At 43.2% G+C, this 22,269-nt stretch overlaps 1 protein-coding gene across 2 annotated transcripts in view; it reads right to left on the bottom strand.

Moving 5' to 3' along the window:
• NCK2 (NCK adaptor protein 2) overlaps positions 1-22,269 on the bottom strand; it is a 148,881-nt gene that overhangs the window by 62,465 nt on the left and 64,147 nt on the right. For both annotated transcript variants that reach the window (XM_032842447.1, XM_032842446.1), the window contains exon 2: positions 10,436-10,621. The gene's annotated coding sequence lies outside the window, so the exon portion shown is untranslated. The remainder of the gene's footprint in view (positions 1-10,435; positions 10,622-22,269) is intronic.

Here is a 22,269-nt window from a genome sequence, read left to right as displayed (position 1 = left end):
AGGTTCTCTTGCTCCCACAGATGATTTTTTCCAAAGGTCTGCTCCCAAGTTTGGAGTCACCAGTACAAGGCAGCACTAAAGGCTGTCTGGGAACAGCACAAGGCCAAGTCTGCGGCCTGCATCTGGCCTCTGCTTGGTCCTGAGCTGCTCAGCTCAGGACTTCAGGAGGTGCAAGGCCCTCCTCCACGGGGCTGAAGTTCCTGTCTCCCACCCCTCAGCTCCTTCCCAAAGCTTTTCTTCCTGCTCCCTTCCTTAAGTTTCCAAAAGAGACTTGCTTCCAAACCATACTTGGTTGCTGGGGACTTTTCTATGGGAAAAAATAAGCAAATAAATAAAATTCATGGTCTGGTAAGAATGAAAGGCTTCGGATCAGAAGATGCAGACACGCAGCCTCCTCTTCCCTCACGAGCCCTGAGCTTTGGCCAAGCTGCTTAATCTGTCAGAACGTCCAGCAAGTTAGGCCTGCTTCAAGGTAAGTGCTCAGACCACAGGTGGTTACTATGTCATTGCCAGGGTATGTCAGGGTCATGGGGAAGAGAAAGAACATGACCTTGGTCAAAATGCCAGCATGTGAGTTTGACTCTATGAACATAGGCAATCACCTTAATCTCTCCCGAGGGTTAGTGCCTCGCCTGTAAAATCAAGGTAATGAGATCTGTGTTTCAGATTAGAGGTTACAGTTGAGGCAGAAAGCCCTATGCCAGGCACCCAGCAAGTATGACTACCCCACCAAGTTATCTGCGGTAGAAACAACACTGCCGTGTTTTTAGCAATTGCCAATACTTACTGGGTATTTATTTTATCAGTTTATTTGATTATCACAGATCTAGCCACTACAAAAACTGGAACACCAAAGGCTATGGCTATCCCCAGACACTCGGTATCCCTTAAGACTGCATTGCTCCAGGTGCAGAGTCCCTACCCCAGATTCCTCAGGAGTCCCAATGAAAGGGAGAGTGGCAGTGAGGGGGCCAGGATGGTCCCTTCTATTTTCGCATAAATCAACAAGTTACTTCCAGATATCTCCATCTCTCAAGATCAGTTTTAGCCCTAAAAACTTAATGACGAACTGAGAGATGGGTTTTATATGTAAAAGTTCTTTCTAAATAAACCTGTGGACCAAGAGAATAAGAGCTTTATTAGCAGTCTTGTCATTTCTAAAAAAAAATAAAATAAAAAAAATTAAAAGCTGAGATATGGTAAAAGTGAGGAGGAAAAAAATAAAATTTTCCTTTCTAAAATTAGTATTACTGGATAGGATTTTTATGAATGTAAGAGTGACAAATATGGTTGGCTTTTCATTTTCTCCTGCCCAATGCAGGCTTAAAACAAATCACTGCTGCTTCTGTAGTGGACAGAAAATAATACATACAGACTTGTTATCAGACACTTAAAGTAAGCTGTTGTCAGATGTTTTATATAAGCCTTATGGTAACCACAAAGCACAAACCTTTAATAGATACACAAAGGTGCCTGGGTGGCTCAGATGTTAAGTGATTGACTCCAGCTCAGGTCATGATCCCAGGGTTCTGGGATCGAGCCCCACATCAGGTTTCCTGCTCAGCAGGAAGCCTGCTTCTCCCTCCCGCACTCCCCCTGCTTGTATTCTCTCTCTTGCTCTCTCTATCAAATAAGTAAATAAAATCTGTAAAAATAAAAAAGAAAAGCAATCTAAGCATACCACGGGAGGAAATCATCAAATGACAAAGGAATTGACAAAGAGAAGAAAGGAGCAAAAGAATTACAAAAAGCAGGAAAACAATTAACAAAATGACAACAGAAAGTCGATAACTATCAATAATTACATTAAATGTAAATGGACTAAAATTCTCCAATCAAAAGATGGGCTGGGGCGCCTGGGTGGCTCATTGGGTTAAAGCCTCTGCCTTCAGCTCAGGTCATGATCTCAGGGTCCTGGGATCAAGCCCCGCATTGGGCTCTCTGCTCAGTGGGGAGCCTGCTTCCTCCTCTCTCTCTGCCTACTTGTGATCTTTGTCTGTCAAATAAATAAATAAAATCTTAAAAAAAAAAAAAAAAGATGGGCTAATAGAGTGGCTTAATGGAGAAGAAACCTAAGACACATCCATGTGCTTCCTACAAGGACATTTTTCAGATGTAAGGACACACATAGACTGAAAGTAAAGGGATGAAAAGATATTCTGTGCAAATGGAAACAACAAAACACAAAAAAGAACCAGGGGTAGCTAAACTTTTTTTTATCAGACAAAATAGAATTTCAGCCAAAAAATGTAATTAAGAGACAGAAAATGTGCTTATATAATGATAAAAGGGTCAATCCAATAAGATATAACATTTCCAAATATTTATGCACCCAACATAGGAGCACTTAAATATATAAAGCAAATATTAACAGATGCAAAGGGAGAAACATAGAGCAATACAGTAATGGTGGGAGGCTTTAATACCCCCACTTACAGGGGCACCTGGGTGGCTCAGTGGGTTAAAGCCTCTGCCTTTGGTTCAGTCATGATCTCAGGGTCCTGGGATCAAGCCCCACATCGGGCTCTCTGCTTAGCAGGGAGCCTGCTTCCCCCCCACCCCGCCTTCTCTGCCTGCCTGTCCTCTTTGTGATCTCTGTCAAATAAATAAATAAAATCTTAAAAAAAAACCCACTTATATCAATTCAATAGATCATCCAGACAGAAAATCAATACAGAAATTTGTATGTAAAACACATGCTAGAGTAGGCAGACTTAATATTTACAAAAGGTTCTACCTACCAGCAACGCTATTTTTCTCAAACACATAGAGAACATTCTCAAGAACATATCAGGTTAGGCCGCAGACAAGTCTTAATACATTTAAGAGGACTGAAGTCCTATCAAGAATCTGTTACGGCTTGTAACAGTATGAAACTAGAAATCAACTGCAAGACAGAACCGGAAAAATCCACAAGTATGTGAAGGCCAAACAACACGCTACTGAATGGGTGAAAGAAGAAATCAAAAGGTAAGTCAAACAATATCTTGAGACAAATGAAAATGGAAACATCAAAAGTTATGGGACAGAGCAAAAACAGTTCTAAAATGTAAGTTTACAGTGATAAGAACCTACATTAAGAAAAAAACAAAGACTGCCAAATAAAGTAACTTTACACCTTAAGGAAGAACAAATGAAACACAAAGTTAGTGCAAGGAAGGAAATAACAAAGACTATGGTAAAAAGAAACAAAATAGAGACTAAAAAGATAATAGAGGGGGGCTCAGTGGGTTAAAGCCCCTGCCTTCGGCTCAGGTCATGATCTCAAAGTCCTGGGATCAAGCCCTGCATCAGGCTCTCTGCTCGGCAAGGAGCCTGCTTCCACCTCTCTGCCTGCCTCTCTGCCTACTTGTGATCTCTATCTGTCAAATAAATAAATAAAATCTTTAAAAAAAAAAATTTAAAAAATAAAAAAATAATAGAAAAGACCAGTAGTAATAAGAGCTGGTATTCTGAAAAAGATAAAATACATAAACCTTTTCCAGACTCACCAAGAAAAAAGAGAACTCAAGTAGATAAAACCAGAAATGAAGGAGGGGACATTATAACTATACCATAGAAATACAAGGATCGTAAGACACTACCATAAAAAACTGTACGCCAACAAACTGAATCGCCTAAAAAAGGGGACAAATTCCTAGAAATATAAAACCTGTCAAGACTGAATTATAAAGAAATACAAAAATCTAAACAGACTGATTATTAGTAAAAAGATTGAATCAATAGTCAAAAGCCTCCCAACAAACAAAAGTCCAGGACCAGATGGCTTCCTTGGTGAGCTCTACAAAACACTGAAAGAATTAATACCAATCCTTATCAAATGCTTCTATAAAACAGAAGAGGAGAGAACACTTCTAAACTCATTTTACGAAGCCAGCATCACCCTAAAACCAAAATCAGACAAAGACATTACAAGAAAAGAAAATTATAGCCCAATATCACTGGCAAGTATAGAAAAATCCTCTACAAAATACTAGCAAATTCAACAGCATATCAGAAGAGCATACGCCATGATCAAGGGGAATTTATTCCAGGGATGCAGGAATAATTCAACATATGTAAATCAATGTGATGCACTATATTAAGAAAACAAAGAATAAAAATAATATGATAATCTCAATGGATGTGGAAAAAGCATTTGATAAAATTAAATATCCGCTAATAAAAACTCTCAGCAAACTGAGTATAGAAGAAATGTACCTCAGCATAATAAAGCCCACAGCTAATATCATACCTAACAGCAAAAAGCTGATGGCTTTTCCTCAAAGACCAGGAACATGACAAGAATACCATTCTTGCCGCTTTTATTTAACATAGTAATGGAAATCCAGGCCAGAGCAATTAGACAAGAAAAAGAAACAAAAGGCACCCAAATCAGAAAAGAAGTAAAACTGTCACTATTTGCAGATGACATGATGTTATATATAGAAAACCATAAAGACTTCTCAAAAAAACTGTCAGAATAAGCGAATTCAATGAAGTTGCAAGATACAGTATCAATATACAAGTATCAGTTTGTTTCTGTATATTAACAATGAACTACCAGGAAGAGAAATTAAGAAAACAATCTCATTTGCAAGTGCCTCAAAAAAAATAAAATACCCAGCAATAAATTTAACCAAGGAGGCAAAACATCTGTACATTGAAACTGTTAAGACATAGATGAAAGAAACTGAAGAAAACACAAATAAATGGAAAGATACTCCATGCTCATGGATTTTAAGAATTAATATTGTTAAAATGTCCATACGACCCAAAGCCATTTTCTTTTTTTTTTTAAAGATGTATTTATTTATTTATTCAACAGCAAGATTGCAAGTAGGCAGAGAGGCAAGCGGGGGGGGCGGGGAAGCAGGCTCCCTGCTGAGCAGAGCGCCCAATGCGGGGCTCGATCCCAGGACCCTGAGATCATGACCTGAGCGGAAGGCAGAGGCTTAACCCACTGAGCCACCTGGGCGCCCCCCAAAGCCATTTTCGGATTCAATGCAATCCTATCAGAATTCCAATGGCATTTTCATCAGAAATAGAACAATCTTAAAATGTGTATGGAACCGCGGTGCCTAGGTGGTTCAGTCGTTTAAGTGTCTGCCTTTGGCTCAGGTCATCCCAGGGTTCTGGGATGGAGCCCCAAGTCAAGCTCCCTGCTCAGTGGGGAGTCTGCTTCTCCCTTTCTCTCTGCCCCCCCGCCACCTGTGCATTCACTCTTCCCCTCTCTCTCAAATAAATAAAATCAAATCTAAAATTTAAAAAAAAAATTGTATAAAAGATCCCAAATACCCAAAGCAAATTTGAAGAAAAATAAAATAAATCAAAGGTAAAAGCATCGTACTTTTGATCTCAAGGTATCTTACAAAGCTATGATAAAGAAAACAGTAAAATGTTGGCATAAAAAGAGACACACAGATCAATGGAACAGAACAAAGAGCCCAGAAATAAACCCATACATATATGGTCCATTAATTTCCAACAAAGGAGCTAAGAATACACAATGGGGAAAGAACAGTCTCTTCAGTAAATCGTGCTGGGAAAACTGGACAGCCCCATGCAAAAGAATGAAACAGACCACTAGATTACACCGTAAATAATTAACTCAAAATGGATTAAAGGCTTAAATATATGACCTGAAACCAGAAAACACCTAAAAGAAAACACGGGCAGTAAGCCCCTTGACATCAGTCTTGGCAATGAGTTTTTGGATTTGACACCAGAAGCAAAGGCAACAAAAGCAAAAATAAACAAGGGGGATGACATCAAACTCAAAAGCTTCTGTACAGCAAAGGAAACCATCAACGGAATGAAAAGTAACCTAGAGAATGGAAGAAAATATTCACAAATCATATATCTGATGAAGAGTTATTATCCAAAATATATAAAGAACTCCTACGACTCAACAGCAGAAACACCAACGAAAAGTGGGCAGAGGATCTGAACAGCACTTTTCCAAAGAAGACATCCAAATACTCAACAGGTACATGGAAAGGCACTCACCATCACTCATCAACAGGGAAATGCAAATCCAACTCACAATGAGATATCACCTCACACCTGTTAGAATGGCTATTAGCAAAAATACAAGTGATAACATGTATTGGCAAGTACTGGAGAAAAGGAAGCACTTTCTCTTTTTTTTTAATAAACATATAATGCATTATTTGTTTCAGGGGTACCGGTCTGTGAATCATCAGTCTTACACAATTCACAGCACTCACCATAGCACACGCTCTCCCCAGTGTCCATCACCCAGCCGCCCCATCCCCGCCATACCTCTCCCCTCCAGCAGCCCTCAGTTTGTATCCTGAGGTGAGTCTCATATGGTTTGTCTCCTCTGGTTTCGTCTTGTTTTCTCACTCTTGATGGAAAGATAGGTTGGTGAAGCCACTATTGAAAACAGTATGGAGGGGCCCCCCCAAAATTAAAAACAGAACTACCAGATGATCCGACAATTCCACTTCTAGGTGTATTTCCAAAGGAAATGAAAATGGGCTCTCACAGAGCTATCTGCAACCCCATGTTCACTGTAACATTATTCACAGCAGCCGAGATATGGGAACAGCCTAAGTGTCGGTCCAGAGATGACCAGATTCAGATGCGATATACAAATACAACAGAATGTTATTCAGCCATGAGAAAAAAAAGGAAATCCTGCCGTTCTTGACAACACAGATGGACCTCAAGACATTATGTTAAGCGAAATAAGCCAGAGAGCCAGACGGAGACAGACAAATACTGAGTGGTATCATTCATTTGTGGAATCTTTAAAAAAAAAAATAAAATAAAAGTCAAACTCTTGAAACAGAGAGTAGCAAAGTGGTGGCCAGGGGCTTAGGGTGGAGGAAACAGGCAGAGATTGGTAAAGGGTACAACTTTTATCTGTAAGATGAATAAGGCCCAAGGATCTAATGTATAACACAGTGACTACGATTGATAACACGGTATTATTTAATTGAAATTTGCTTAAGAGGAGGAAATGTAAATGTTCCCACATACACACACATGAAGATAAACATGTGAAGTGACAAGTGTGTTCATTAACTAGATGGTCAGGATTCTTTCACGGTGTATGTGGCGTATCAAAGCACCACAATGTACACTTTTAGTAGCTTACAATTTTGTCCATCACAAACCTCCACGAAGCTAACAAAAGAAGGAACAACACGTAGAGGATCACTGGTAACATGTGCTCTCCAATACTCGTATCAGCAACTGACAGTTCATGGAATCCGCGTCTCCTCTTCTTCCCTTCGCTCATGAGTCTTATCACCTAAGCCACGATCTTTCCTCCCCCTCGACACCAACATCTTCTACCCCCTTGGGCTTCTTTCATGAAAATGTCTCTGTGTAGTTTTTCAAAAAGATAAGGAATTTTCAGCATAGTGTACAAGGCCCTTCACATCTAGCAAACACCAGCCAGCCCCCAATGACAGTGAACTAGAGTCAGTCTTCAACAATACATGGGAAGAATTAAGTGCAGGCTCTACATCCATGAACAGCACCAGCGTAAATTGGAAGGGCTTTGCCACTGTGCTTCTCCCATGATTCCCCTCCCCACAGCAGCCAGGGTCAGGGCTAAGGAGTTCCCAAGACTGCTCTTCAACTTCCAAATGCAGGAGGCTCCAGGGAAGACAAGAATACAAGGCAGGGAAATGTACCACCTGGAAACAGGGGCTCAGAACCCCACTTAGGCCCCTCTGAGAAGCAGCTGAGACATTCCCCTTCCCCTCAGATCCCCCTAGCCAGCCCTAGGTGCAGGTCTCAACTGGGACAGGGTACACTTTGAGTCCCGGTACCTGGGAAATGCATCTGAGGCTGACATCCCACTTAACCACTTTACCAGGCTGGTGAGGCTTTCATTTCTTTCCAAAAGTATGCCCCTCGATAAAGGCACTTTTCCCGTTGAGGCTTGAAGGACCACAGACCAAAGAGCATGCTGGGCCCCAACTCATTATTGCTTAAATGATCTGGAGATTCTAAAAGCCATTACCCAGAGAATCCACCTAGCCTGTCCTCACCAAGGGGACCCACTATGCCTCTGCACATGCATGCCCTCATTCTCTAAAACTCACTCCAAACACAGCTTCCTGTGACTTTTCCAGACTCCTCTCTGAGGGACAGTTCCCTCTGCCTTGGGCACCAGGGACTCACAATAAGAACCCCAGCCAGAGCTGTCAGGGTCCTGTCCCTATCCCACAAGGGCAAGAGAAAAATGCTGTCTAGAGCTTGTTTTATCTATTTTTGTAGCTGCTAAAACACTAAGAAAAATAATCTAGAATCCAGTTGGTGCTCACAATATTTATTACATGAATGGATACATCTAAAGATTTTCACATTGGACATTTAATCCAAACCACAAAAGTAATTTTTAAGACATTTTTGCCATGGATGTCATGAGCTAATAAAAATTAATTCTTTAAAGTAATATGGGTATGGATATTTTTGTAAGTATCTTTCCACGGTTATGAATGGTCCTCTACCTAATTGTACCCAGGAACCAACCACTTGCCCAATAGTCACTGACACCTGCAGAATACGCTGCTGGGAGTGAGTGTAACACCTCCCTGCCTACCACTCTCTGCGGGAGACAAACTTCCAGAGTAACTGGAATGATTAAGGGTGTTAATATCATGAAGTGTCAGATGCTGATACTGACAAATTACTGATGAATTCTGACAATCAGCTTTGAGGATTGGTGCTAATTTTTTGCTTGTTGCCATGAAACATGTGACTGCATTTATAAAAGACTAAGTCTTAAAATGTTCCACTCCAATGGCAATTAAAACAAACAAACAAACAAACTGAAGTGCTACGAGTAAGAGCTTTCCTGTGTAACAGAAATCTCCTAGGACTGGACGTCTAACACCCCAACGATACTAATCTTTTATCAGGTCTGCAAGAGAAACTTGGGTTTCTTTCCATTAACGCATGAGGGAGTGGACAGCTAGGAACAGACATGTCCAGGAAGCAGGGTCAGAATAAGTCTGAGCATATAGGGAGGAAGGAAGGAGGGTGTAGAATCAGCCTGCACAACATTAATTCCAAGCTCTAGATTCCAAGCCAGGACCTAGATCTGGAAATCACAACACTCTAAGTAAGTGAGACATGTCATTTCCTCCAACTGAAACCAGAAAGGATAATAAGGTGAAAACACCTAGACACTTAATCCTATCCTTATGAAATACTACATATTATTTCTGTGCTATTCTTGTTACCACACATCAGAAGGGAACATAAGTAAAATCAAGAAGCCTTCAAAAAAGAAAAAGATAAGGGGCACGTGGGTGGCTCAGTGGGTTAAGCCTCTGCCTTCAGCTTAGGTCATGATCCCAGGGTCCTGGGATCGAGCCCATCGGGCTCTCTGCTCAGCGGGGAGCCTGCTTCCCCTCTCTCTCTGCCTGCCTCTCTACCTCCTTGTGATCTCTGTCTGTCAAATAAATAAAATCTTTAAAAAAAAAAAAAGAAAGAAAAAAAAAAAAGATAAAAAAGAAGTGGTCAAGGGGGCGGGGGAACCCCACTCATAAGAAGTTTAATAGTAGTTTTAGACCAAATGAAAGATAATTCTAATTTATATTAAACTAATAAACTTAATGAATATCACACCAAGAGATTTTACAGTCCAAAAGCTATAGATCCAAGAATAGTTTAAAACAATGTGTAGCTAACACAGGCAAAATAAGGCTCTGAAGGAAAGCCCGTGAACTGGGTGCTCTCCCTACTGCGGATGAAACCCTACCCTCTCAAAAAGCACTCGGCACCGCCGGGCCAGAGACAGACCACCAGATTAATCAGATGACTAAACCACAACTCTTGACATTTAAATCAAATGTCCCAAACAATGTTTTAGGGCTGAGAAATCACTCTGTTATACGGACACCTCTTTTTGTCCAGTACCTGTTACTACAGGACCCCTGGACCTCTGAGCCCACAGGCTATCTTCTGGGTATAGTTTTAACACGCATGAGCCGATTTCCCATACAAGCAAGCACAACATTCCCCAGAATCCTTTATCTGTTTGCGTGTTTTCACAGAGACTTATCTTCCCAAGACCGAGGTCAGAAGGAACATTTACTCAACTAAAAGTAGCCTGAAGGCAGCTCTTGTTTATCTCCTGCTCCCACAGCAGCACACAGAAGGCCTCGCTCAAGGCCCGGCTCAAGACCACCTGTTGGGCCGCAGAGCTGGGCGCCAGGGCATTTACAGTGGGGGACACCCACCATTCTGCTTCCTAGCTACCCCATGCTGTCACGTGCTGACACAGAAACAGCGATCTCATTTTTGAACCAGAGTCCTTGGAAACTTGAACGTGATGTGACTCAGTTCATCGGGGCCACACTTAACTGCCATTTAACTTGTGTAAAACCTACACTACAGATCAAGTACTGGACTGAGACAAAAGCACCAACTTCTTGCATCTGTTTTAAGCAGGGCACTGCACGCTTACCTTTGGCACTCAGTTGTAAGAGATGACTGGCAAATGCAGAATGCCTCAAAAAGTGAAATTGCCAGCTGGTGACACACTTGAAGTTACAAAGCTGTAGGGATTCTCCAAATTCTTGAAAAAAAACCCCAAATCTCAGCAGAGAATTATGATCTGGGAAATCACTCGTATAAAAGGAACATAGGAAATCTGAAAGGAAACAAGAAAAAAAAATATTTATTAGGAATGCCTGCTTGCAAGAAACTGCATGATTATTTATTTGCCTGAAACCAGTATTTTTTTTAACTTTTTTTTTTTTTTTTAGATTTTATTTATTTACTTGACAGAGAGAAAGATCACAAGTAGGCAGAGAGGCAGGCAGAGAGAGAGGGGGAAGCAGGCTCTCCGCTGAGCAGAGAGCCCAATGTGGGGCTTGATCCCAGGACCCTGAGATCATGACCTGAGCCGAAGGCAGAGGCTTTAACCCACTGAGCCACCCAGGTGCCTCATGAAACCAGTATTTTTAATACACCCCAGAAACAGGGTGCTTTGTACCTACTGACCTCAACCCAAACAAAATTATTCTCCTCCTCTACCTTCAGCTCCCTGCTATCAGCTCTGAGGCTCTATGGAGGGAAGAGATGGGGAAGGCCGGGACAGGTGGCTGCCAACAAGGGACCTATGTTCCCAAGATTCCTCCAGCCCTCCTCCCCGAGACAGCTCCTCCCCACACACTTCAACCTGCCAAAAACAAAAGAAAGGTGTGCCAAGTGGAAAGGAAGCAAGTCTGAGAGCCTAATTAAGGCAGAAGGGTTGCAGAGAGCATGGATATTTAAATTTAGAGACTCGTTCCTCTTTTGGAGGTTTTCCTGCACTGGCCATTTACTGAGAGGTGGAAGGCCCCCCTACTGGAGCCATAGCCTTGCACTAAAAACATCCCTGTAGGAAATCTGAGAATAGTATCCTGAAACTACAAGAAAGCTGAGACAAGAGAAGCCTGACAGAGGTGACCGGCAGCCTCTCCCTCCTGCTCCTGGACAGTCCGCTGCTGCCTTATGTTCTCTGAACTTGGGTGGCTATTTTCAGTCCTTGCCAGCATTGTTGAGGGGTCCCTGAAGCTCTGCGGACCTCCAAGAGAGTTCAGTGACATTTTTAATTACATTTCAAACCTAGAGGGGCTCTGTCCTGACAGTTCACTCAGAGAAGATATATTAATTCATCCCTGGCATGATTGTGACCCAAAACATTAAATACCCCATAGAAAAATCAAATTCTATTTTAGTCAAATAGAAAAAGATAAGTCAAGTAAAACTTCCATAAAAATGTTATACAGCAAGTTCATAAATTTTGATTAAAAAATTAATTCCTCTTTGTGCACTCTCTAGCATTATTTTAAGGGCTGCATGATTTTTTTCAAGATTTATTTATTTGAGAGAGAGAGAGAGAGAGAAAGAGAGCAGGGGAAGGAGGAGGGGCAGAGGGAGAGAAAGTCTCAAGCAGACTCCGCACTGAGTGTGGAACCCAAGGTAGGGCTTGATCTCTCAACCCTGGGATCCAGATTCACGCAGAATTAAGGGTCAGACACTCAACCACTGAACCACCCAGGAGCCCCAGAGGCTGCATGACTTAAAAAAAAAAACAAAAAAAACCGGGCGCCTGGGTGGCTCAGTGGGTTAAGCCTCTGCCTTCGGCTCAGGTCATGATCTCAGGGTCCTGGGATCAAGCCCCACATCGGGCTCTCTGCTCAGCGGAGAGCCTGCTTCCCCCTCTCTCTCTGCCTGCCTCTCTGCCTACTTGTGATCTTTCTCTCTGTCAAATAAATAAATAAATCTTTAAAAAAAACAAAACAAAACAACACAATTTGACAGGGAAAAGGTGATGCTGGAACACAAGAGGAATACTAGATTGAGGCAAGACAGTAAATGTGGACCTGGACAATTACACCCTTCCCGCTGCTGAATGTTGACGATAAAATGACAGGGTTTCCAGAAATAGATTTGGAATCTGGACTCAGGTCTTGGCCAAGCGTTGTATTTCCTTCTACTGTGCTTACCGAAGAAAGCCACCAAGTAAACAGTCATGCCCACAAATGCCACCTCCGTATTAGTATTTTCAGAAGTATAAGCTGGATTTTTTAAATTTTAACTGAAAAGCGAATTTAGCTGGAGTTGGATCACCTAGGCCATGGTGAAGGGGTGGCTAGAAGAGCTGTCTGGGCATAAAGCCCTCCCCCTCTGGATGCACTGTGCTCTCACCAGTGAGATTTTTAAACTCTCATAATACCCTTCCACAATAGCTATCAACACCCACTTTTTCACGAGTTAACTTTCTCCGGGATGTGAAGGTTTTCCTTAACAGCCTTCAGGGAGGAATGCAGGCCTCTGAAATTCTAGACCCACCACAGCAACGGCAAGCCCTGTGCCCCAGCCGACGACTTCACCAGTCCATAGCTGAAGAACTACGGGCGGGATCTGGAAGCCCAGTCCTCTGATACTCAGTGTCATGGGTAAGGCGGAAAATCCAGGTGGAACAGAGCAGAATTTGAACTCATGGAGGAGCTCTGATCAAAGCAACACCATTTCAAGTTCCTTTAAAGTGCCCGTGGCTATCTGGGATTCAAGCTGCAGCATTTCCTTGGAGAAAAGCATTTCATGGACAAGCCATCTATGAAATGGACATACACCTCAAATGGAAATAAACGGAGGGGTCAAACCTGTGTCATCCTGGGTTTCAGGGTAGCCTGCCCATGGCCCATGTCTAATGGGGTGGGGTTATTAGCATGTTCAAACCTCTGTTAAGGACAAACACTTCAAATCAGATCTTAAGTACAAAGATCTAACCCCATCAGGAAAGCAGACGCTTGTGCGAAAATCACCTCTGACTGCAAACACTACCAGGTATACAGTCAGCTGGGGCGGAGAAGGCTCTCACCTGAGAACTCACTCAAAGCCAGTCTACACAGCGCGCTTCAGGCAGATGGGACTGTATGCAATGGGTCTATGTTTTCCTTTGAAAATATTTCTCCCCTAGCTCCCTGTGCATCTCACTTTAGAAACACAAGAGGAAGAGGCAGGACCAGAAAGGTATTAACCCTAATACCAAATATATCTCCCTCTCTGCATTATTTTGGACCCCTAATAACACAAAATTTCATCACTGTGAAATCCACAGGATTATCTGAATTCTCTGTAACACTGACGTTTTCTTTTTTTCCAACTGTGTTTTGAAAAACCCAAGCCACAACGTGGGGTTTCTCCCTGGTCTTTTGGGGGAGGGGGGCAGCACTTGCATCCGCTGTGAGGGCTTGCATGCCTCAGGGCCTCAATGTGCGTGCCTGGGGGCACTGCCCGTCCCGGGGCCACAGCCTGACCCCGAGATGCCCCCATGTGACTAGCCTAGCCTCACTTAAACTTCCAGTGCCTGGGGCAGCAGCAGACTTGTCTTGGTCCCAGGCAGTTTCCTTCACACGTGCAAGGAGGTCCAGCGTGATATCCGTCACGAACGCACTTCACGCCGGAGAGTCACTAAGGGTTAGTAGGAGGGCATGTGCGTGCCCCCTTCTGCTGATGGCCGTGTGCTGGACTCGACGGCTCGGTGGCTGATGTTCCTGGCCACCTCGATTCTTCCAGAGCCTCAGCCTGAGCGCCCAGGGGATAGATACCGCCTTACCTCCCTGAGTCACAGAAACGGAGCCACATCACGGGCAGGGAGGAACAGGGTTTGTCCTGGTCCCAGTGAGACCTGGCACGGGTATTCTGCCCTCCTGGGGACCCTGCGAGACAAACCTGATCACTGAGCTCAGGAGCTAAAGCAGCAGATGTGGCCCAGCCGGAACCTGAACCCCCCCTGGTCTGATTTCAAAGCCTAGCCTCGCTCTTTCTTCTCAAAAAAGATCACCATTGACATGTCGAGCCTGGACACTCAGGCGAGGTCTGCCGGTGGCCTCCGTTGGGAGTTGTCTGCTACCCTGGGAGGCCGGCGTCAGCCTCGCCAGTGCTACGGCAAAAGGGCCAGGCCACGAAGGGACACACCGCTTTGTTTTCAAAGGAAGGGTTTCTCTTAGATGTTAACACAGCAAACCCAGAATTGCTGAAAACCACGATCTGACTGGGTCGAGTACAACACACAACCTACACACTCGCAGGGCGCCTCAGGTGGGCATCACAACTCAATCTTACATATGCCAAACACACCCAGAGAACCCCCAGACCCCTAATCTATAGACCGCACAGAAGGCAATAATCTTTCTTCTTTCCTTTAAAAAGGGTGGGTGGGAATCACGTGACTATCCTAGGCCTCTGGGCTCACGAATGCCACAGCCTCCTCTCATCCTTTCTGTCCCTCCTCACCCTCCCCACATGAGACCCCTCTTCAGAGTACGTGGGCCCCACGGTGGTCTAAGGGACGTTCAGCTCAGAACAAATATGGAAGCTCACCGCCTCGGGCCAGGCTGCCTTGCTGACTTCTGGCAGAACAAACTGTATTTCATTCCTACCAAACTACTTGGTGGAAAACTTTATTCCGGGGCAAAAGTGCTCATTTCAGACACGAACAAAGCTATACAAAAGTCTCCTTGAATGGCTTGGGCTAAAACTCAAGCCCGGTTTCCTCCCCCATGCCTGGTGGTTCCCAGCCAGGGCCCAGAGGGTACCGAAGGCCATTAAGCTAGTTACCAAAATTTCAAACAGTCCCACGAAATTAGGATTTTTTACTCAACATAAAGCAGTCAGTCCTAAGCAGGACTAAGCAGTTTTCTGCACTGGGCTAGATTTGTATCGGTTCTACATGATAAAGCTGGTTCTCAGTTGATTCTATCTGTTGATTAGAAGTTGGTTAATGAAAGTGCAAAAAAAAAAAAAAAAGTACTAATTTCTAACTCTCTGAACAGCCTCCAAGAGGCATCACATGTGGCTAAGGCAGGTGTCTGGGGAGGAGCGTAAATGGTCAGATTTTCAACTCTGAGGTTTCAATGTTCTAAAATAACAGAGATTTCTGCCTTCTGGGACTGAGAAAAAGAGCAGAACTGCAGGCAGTGGGGTCAACCACAGATAAAGAGGCCAGAGAAAGTGGCAAGCGACCACAGGACAGGAGAATGGGGGTTCCAGGCCCGGCTCAGCGAGCCTAAAGCCTTGTATGATTCTGCCTGTTTCCTCCGCCATGCCCAGGGTCCCTCAGCCCCGATTCTGTGGCTTTGACATGCAAATGGGTCTAAGAATGATCAAAAATTGATGATGCGGTACCAAAAAAAAAGAAACAAAACAAAAAAAACAATCATCAAAGTTTATCTAAAATACCACGGCCAAGAAAGTCATAATGCAAATCTTAATATGAATTTAAATGTTACAGTCCGCTGCTGAAAAATTCTAACAGATCGGAATCTGATGAGTAACGCCATTTCCAATGGTTTATAAAGATTTTTTGTTTATGCATTTGATGGCAGCCTCTTTAGTACAACAATATTCCATTCTCCAAAAGGTCTGATAAGGTGTCACTCTTAAGAGCTTCCCTGCTAGTCCAAATAAGTTTTCAGAATCCGCATAAAAAGCCTTGCTACACCTCTCAGTGTGGTAACTAGACAATCTAAAGACATAAACAGGCATACCTTGGACACACTGTGGCTCCAGGTCCAGACCACTGCAACAAAGTGACTATTGCAAAAAACAAGTCATGAGTTTTTTGGCTTTCCGGAGCGTTTAAAGTTATGTTTATATTAGAATGCAGCCAATTAAGTGTGCACTAACATTAGGTCTAAAAAAACAAAACAGCGCACATGTCTTCCTGTCTTAATCAAAAAATACTTTATTGCTAAAAAATGCTACTAGCCGTCATCTGAGCTCTTGGGGAGTCATCACTGATCACAGATCACCATAACAAATGTAATAATAACGCAAAGGTTGGAAATACTGCAACCCTTACCCAAACGTGACATAAAGACATGAAGCGAGCAAATGCCCTTGGAAAAATGGCGCCAACAGGCTTGCACAGCCCAGGGTGGCCACAAACCTTCAATCTGTGAAAGACGCAGCATGAGCAGAGCGCTACAGCATCGGTCCGGCTGTAACATTTTTAGAAGACTCGCAAGCGTTCTTTATGACACAGGGTTTAGTTGCTGCAGGTAGTTACAAGACCAATAAAAAGCACACTCACAAAAATAAACTTTAAACACTAAAACGCACTACTGAATAAAATTTGTGCAAACCCTCTTCTGTTTAAAAAGGCAGCAGAACAGGAAGGCAGGCAGGCATACAGGGCTCTGAAATCTTATCTGAGATAACTCAGGGGCACCAGGTGGTCCGAAAGATTTAACTTGAATGTGTATAAGAATTATTTTTATTATTTTGCTAAAAGTTCATGTCCCTTACCTTTTGGGGATAAATGACTGGAAGAATAAGGGAAACGCCGAGAAAGGCCAAAGCCAACAAATGGGTTGGGGGGAGCAGATCCTCCTTCGCCCCCTCCCCTCACCGTCCCTCCCTTTCTCTCTCTCTCTCTCACACCTGTACACACTCACACACACTTCCTCACATTTTTAAAAAAATAGAATCTTCAAAAGCAGGCAAGGCCAAGCACAGGCTGTTGGTAGGGTGGAAACTGGGGTGAGGAGTTATGACTTTACTTTTTTCCGTAACATTTTTACAACTCTGTCTTACTCTGGTGATTAGGATGTTAAGCTATTAGATAAAACCCCATCATCTTCCCCATTTCTTTTCACTGCCGGTCTTCTGGAGAGAAGACCCACCTGGTTGCCCTGGGGCACCTGGAGCATGTGCTCTCTCCCTGCCCTCTCATCCACCCCCAACCCAGCACCAAACAAGCCCTTACCATCAGAGCCTCCTCTCCATTCCTGGTCTGCCATTTCAGATCTCCTCTGCTAAAATGGCTGCTCACCATCTTGGGCTGCAAAGCCCTCTCCCCCGCCTTCAGCTTATCTTTGGGAACTCCTGCAAACTCTCTCGGCTCCCTCCCCGGTCCTGCCCCCCAGTGCCGGTGCCGGTGCCGGTGCCGGTGCCGAGGGGAGGAATGAAATCCTACCCTCTTGCAAGAGGCTGTTCAAGGCCCCTCCTCTGGGAAGAATTCCCAGATGTCTTCAGAGGCAGTTAAACACTCTCCCTCTGGGTTTAAATTTTGTTCGCCAAAATTCATATGCTGAAGTCCTAACGCCTAGTACCTCAGAACGTAACAGTATTTGGAAACAGGATCTTTAATGAGGTCACTGGGTTAAATGGAAACTGCTGCTCATCCAATATAACTGGTGTCCTTATGAGAACAGGAAGAGCCACTAGGGATGTGCAAGAACAGAGGGACGGCTGTGCAAGGAGGCAGCAAGATGGCGGCCATCCACAAGACAAGAAAAGAACCTCAGGAGAAACCAAACCTGCCAACGCCTTGATCTTGGACTTCCAGCCTCCAGAACTGTGAGAAAATAAAGTTTTGTTATTTAAGCCACCCAGTCCTTGGTATTTTTGTCATGGAAGCCTTGGCAAACCAATATACCATCTCCTTCACCAGACTGTTACACACAAATTCTCACTACGTACAACACATACAACGGGAACCTGAAAAATACATCCTAAATGAATGCAGGAATGAGTGAATGGAAGGAACCAGTCAGTACCAAATCCACCAGAAAAATCACAGAGCATCTCCCTGCCTCCTTCCTCCTGAGCACAAAAGGAATGGATTCTCTAGTTTTCCTACTTTCTTTAAAACCCAGTTTAAATACTGCCACCTCTGGGAACACACTTCCGAGTCTTGCCTTCCCTCCTATTGCAGCATTCACCATACTGTACCACAGCCACTGTTCTTTGCATCTTTAACCATCTACAAAAATAACCAGGATATATGTCCCCACCTACCTTAACACTTAAACCTTAACATTTATGGACCTAGGCCAATCCACCAGGCCCCAACTAGGGGACTTGAAAGCAAATCCCACAGAAAAATTACTTTATCTGTACAGACTTCAGTATATACCACCAACAGATAAGTACAACTCCATTGTAACACCGAAAATAATCATGTATTCCTTAATATACACCTCATAGTGTTCCCACTCCCCAAATTTTCTCATAAATGTCTTCTTATAGCTGATTTATTTGAATCAGGATCCAAATAATGTCTATAAATTGCAATGTCTTGCATGTCTTTTAAGTCACTTTAAATCTATTTTGTTGGAAGGATGATTTGTTGAAGAAACAGAGTCATTTGTCCTGCAGAATCCCCAGCATTCTGGATGCTGTAAATTTCATCTCCCTGACGCTGTTTTACATCTTCCTCCACCCGGGCACTTCCAGCGAACGGGCAGTGAGCAAGGGGCTCTTCCGATGGGAGAAGACTTTCTCAAGGGCAGGGTCCCAGCGCTGACCCCATACTTGGTACCCAGAGAGCAACCCAATTAATCAATGAGTCAACAATGACAAAACAGACCGGAGGTGGTAATGTTATCAGTGCACTTCTCTGCTTCCGTCCTTTCCACTGGGCCCATGCTCAAGCGTGATCCTCCTTGGGATCAAGGGCATGCCGTCACTTCTGGGCCCTTCAGAGAGAAAAGGTCCCGCTCTCCTTCTTCAACTGGGAATAGGTATATAATACCTAAGACTCAAAGTTTTAAAATAGTCCAAGCACGGAATGATGTTCTTCTGGTTTTTAAGAAAATGGTTTAAAAAAAAAATAACCACCGGTGGGGCAGATGAGCCCAAGGCGGCATGGTTTCACTGATGGCACATCCTTACACAACCCCAGAAAGGCAACGTTCACACCCCCAAACTACCCCATTGAGAATGGCTTCCCCTCTATTCCTCTAAAACAAGAGTCCTTTTTTCTTCCTACAAGGAACATTTTAATTGTTTTACATAAATCTAAGCCCAGAATTAACCAAATCAGAAACCTCAAATCTTTTCTTTCCCCTGCCCTTCAAGTTCAACACCTTGGTGTTGTTTCAGCACCACACGTTAATTTTAGAGAGAACGCTAGATCTGCCGAGTCTGCAGCGGGCACGCACGGGCGTCACAGGATGGAAACACCCGGAGAGAGCTGCTCAGGTCAGGGCCTGGGTTCTGATTAACTCAGGATTAAATCGCCGTAACCTCAACTGAGTGAACCACACATACAGATGCAGATTTTAGTACTCTAGGGATGTGGGGCTTACTCGGACCCCATCTTTGTTCTGGATCACTTCAGTGGCCTTCTAAGACACCAAAACAGGACTCTCAATGTGAGGGTCGGGGACATGAGTTTTACAGCTATTAGATGAAGGTAATAAGTTAAAAAAAGCCTGGAAACAGTCGATGACCTGAGAAGAACATGGAAGCATCCAGAACCATTAAGTTCTGGAGAAAGATTTTGTGGGAAGGTGGTTGGTTTGAATTCTGTGTATCAGTGGTAACCGAGAAGCCTCCCACAGAATGAATTTGCTTCAAAGAAACTGTTGGGGGGGTAAAAATTTCACTGCACATTATCCTATGTTACTTATGACGGGTACTGAATAAACTTGATTTGTTTTCCCCACTTTTAAGTAGGGGTGATGCTCATATAGATATTATAGTATCCCCTAAATTACTCTCTAAAATTCCATAAAATATGTAATGAAAAGAAGTTGAGTAAGTTAAATGTTGCCATCCAAAAAAGGGGTTAATGGGCGCCTGCGTGGTTCAGTGGGTTAAAGTCTCTGCCTTCGGCTCAGGTCGTGGTCCCAGGGTCCTGGGACCAAGCCTCTCATCGAGGCCTGCATTGAGCTCTCTGCTCAGCAAGGAGCCTGCTTCCTCCTCTTTCTCTGCCTGCCTCTCTGCCTATTTGTGATCTCTGTCAAATAAATAAATAGAATCTTTTTTTTAAAGGGGGGGTTAACAGTTAACAAGTTTAACTGAGAGAGAACAAATTTATGATTATTCCAAATGAACAGGAATTTTAATAATACTGTGTTCTGAAAGTACCCTTAGCTACTTTTAAATATTCTTAAAATGGTCAAAGTGTGTTTCAGCCACATTTTCCCCAAAGGCCAGATGCTTTCACAATTCTGTGACTTTATGTCTACTCCTTCTTCCCCCATACTGGGACAGCTTTATCACTCCAGCTTTCCAAAGCCACTATCCGGCTAAATCCAACTCATTGTTCAGAAATGAACTCAAACAGTTCCCTGCATGGGGACATTCTATAGGAATGGAAGATGTTCCCGTGGAAGTTATTCTTGTATAATCATAAACTCCCCTACTAAAAGGCTATCTAGGCAGGAAGAGCCTCCAGGAAAGGACCTCCACATGCTGAGGTCCATATGGCTTGGCCACATGGCAGGTGCTCGATAAAATGGTAATAACAGACATTTATCATCCAATAAACTTTCACTTCTTTAATTATATTTGTAAGATCTGTTGCAATTGTCCAATACCCTACAGCATTCAGTGCCATCTGGTCCAGAATCCTTTCCTCCCAAATTTCAATCCAAGAGACCCTGAATCCCTTATACAACTGTCCTTAAGCCAGCCCACGAGTGTCAACAAGGAGACTTAAGTATAGATAATAACATAACTATGCCAAAACTAAATGAAGGTTCTACTTATGAATTGTATTTCTGAATTCTACTGTTATCAATTCATTTTTCTTGAGTTTTTCATTTGTTAAATAAATTAGCAATGAACCAATGAGAGGGAATGAATCAAAGAGTACTTTGAAATTCTAGAGCTCAAAAAAAAAAAAAAAATATATATATATGACTTCCTATGGCAGCTGCCCAATTAATGCCATCCATAAAGCCATTCAACTACTGTGTGTGGGCTGAAATCCAATTAAGTCATTTCTGTCTGAATCTCCCCGAAGAGCCTCCTGGTGAGCTCAAAGTGGAAATAATCACAAATGCCAGATTAGCTGTGTAAGCATTTCCAAAGCTGAAACCAGACAAGAGCATGAAAATCTACATGCCCAGCCTTTTAACTGGACACAAAGGAAAAAAACATTTCAATGACCACCTGGCAGAAAGTCAAACCCATTTCCTTGGTCTGCCAGGTTTTCTCAGATAATCCTCACCCAGTGTAAGCAGCAAAAAAAAAAAAAAAAAAAAGCTTTGATCCCTTCATTTACACACATTATGAAATGATAAACTTCCACCCCACAGTGCAGTCTTACACACAGAAGAAACAGAATCAGGAAGAGATTTCAAACTTTCTCTGAATTCACCATTTTACTCAACCAATCCCTTATGGAGTTTGTCTTGAAATCAGTAAACTCTAAAATTCACAACTGCCTCTCGGCATGGAATTCGTCCCATAAAAACATGCGAGCAGAGCCAAAACCTTTGAGAGGCTGCGGGAAAAAGCAGACCCAGCTCACGAGTTCAATTTCTCTTTCACCTTACAATCCATCACTCAGATTTCCAACTCGGCAAAATAGAGAGTATCTTCAGCTATGTACAACAGCCAAACTCTTGAGTGTTCTAACCATGCCTTCAAGAAATGGAAAGGTCTCCGGCTTGCCTATTCATTCCAAACAGATCCCCCCACCCCCTACCCCGCCCCAGACCTACTGATTTAGAATATCTGCAGTCTGTAACAAGCTCCTAGGTGCTTAAAACACCAGCCCCAGTTAAGAACCAGTACAGTAGAGAAAAGACTAGAAGGTGAAAAGGGCCGATTCAAGAAGCCCTATTCTCTCAACCCTAAATATTCAAATACAAGGGTTGTCTGAAAGAAGATGAATCCAGGTAATGAAATTGACCATGCCACTGCGTATGACGTAGTGGTAGAGGATACGAGGACTTTGTTTTCAACTGGATGCAAATCCCTGTTCTGTGTTTTTTTTTTTTTTAATTTATTTATTTGACAGACAGATCACAAGTAGTCAGAGAGGCAGGCAGAGAGAGAGAGAGA

This window comes from Lontra canadensis, unplaced genomic scaffold, assembly GCF_010015895.1.
Source record: "Lontra canadensis isolate GAN:19392208 unplaced genomic scaffold, GSC_riverotter_1.0 scaffold130, whole genome shotgun sequence".
NCBI lineage: Eukaryota > Metazoa > Chordata > Mammalia > Carnivora > Mustelidae > Lontra > Lontra canadensis.
The sequence above is the reverse complement of the archived record's forward strand: the minus strand, read 5'-3'. Positions and strand labels throughout refer to the sequence as shown.